The following is an 873-nucleotide window of genomic DNA, read 5'->3' as shown; positions in this document are numbered from 1 at the left end:
GCGTCTCTCCCCACTGCTCCACAGGGGAAGGACTTTCTGTGGGGTCCCCAAGCCCTGAACTCAGGGCCTGTTGTGATAGCATAAGGGGTAATGGTTTTAAACTAAATGAGGGTAGATTTAGGCTAGGTATAATGAAGAAATTTTTTACAATGAGAGTAGTAAAACATTGGCACAGGTTGCCCAGAGAAGTTGTGGATGCTCCATCCCTGGAAACATTCAAGGTCAGGTTGGACGGGGCTCTGAGCAACTTGATGGAGTTGAAGATGTCCCTGCTTATTGCAGGGGGGTTGTTTTGACCTTTAAAGGTCCCTTCCAACCCAAACCATTCTATGAACTCGATCCCTGAGCTGCCGCTGCGTACGTGATGACCGCAGCCCCGTCTCTCCCCGGCTGGGTGTTTCTCCTAGCTCGTGCTCCCGGCAAAGCACCCGTCCCACCGCCCCCTCGCAAGGCTGCAGGGAGGGCAGGAGCCTCCCCAGCAAACCCTCCAGGAACGACAAGTATGTGGCTCAGCTCAAGGCCGCTGGGAAGCTTCCCAGGGCTGCTTCCCCCTGGCCAGTGCTGCCCACCCACCCCCGGGGACGCTGCCACCCCAAAGCCCTGGCATCTCCCCTCTTCACCTGGAGGCAACAATTTTCCCCACTCCTAATCCCGTGCTGTATCTCAGTCTGGGCAGACCACGGGGCTGAATCCTGAGCTGCCAGACAGGTTCTGCCCACACACCCAAGACCCGCTTTTCACCCTCAGGATGCCCCAAAATCGCGGGGCACATGGACCGGGCCTTCCCGCAGGTCACGCCAGGCGGAGGGGCAGGACGCGCTGCATCCCACAGCATCGCAAGCCTGGCCTGCATCCCGCAAACCCACAAGACAA

The 873-nt window shown here is 58.2% G+C and overlaps 1 protein-coding gene across 1 annotated transcript in view; it reads right to left on the bottom strand.

The window, feature by feature from the left end:
- The window catches only part of CSPG4 (chondroitin sulfate proteoglycan 4), a gene marked incomplete at its 5' end in the record, with an annotated part of 14,208 nt that overhangs the window by 4,570 nt on the left and 8,765 nt on the right, over positions 1 to 873 (bottom strand). The gene's annotated exons all lie outside the window — the stretch shown is intronic.

This window comes from Cariama cristata, unplaced genomic scaffold, assembly GCF_000690535.1.
Source record: "Cariama cristata isolate BGI_N322 unplaced genomic scaffold, ASM69053v1 scaffold2785, whole genome shotgun sequence".
NCBI lineage: Eukaryota > Metazoa > Chordata > Aves > Cariamiformes > Cariamidae > Cariama > Cariama cristata.
The sequence above is the reverse complement of the archived record's forward strand: the minus strand, read 5'-3'. Positions and strand labels throughout refer to the sequence as shown.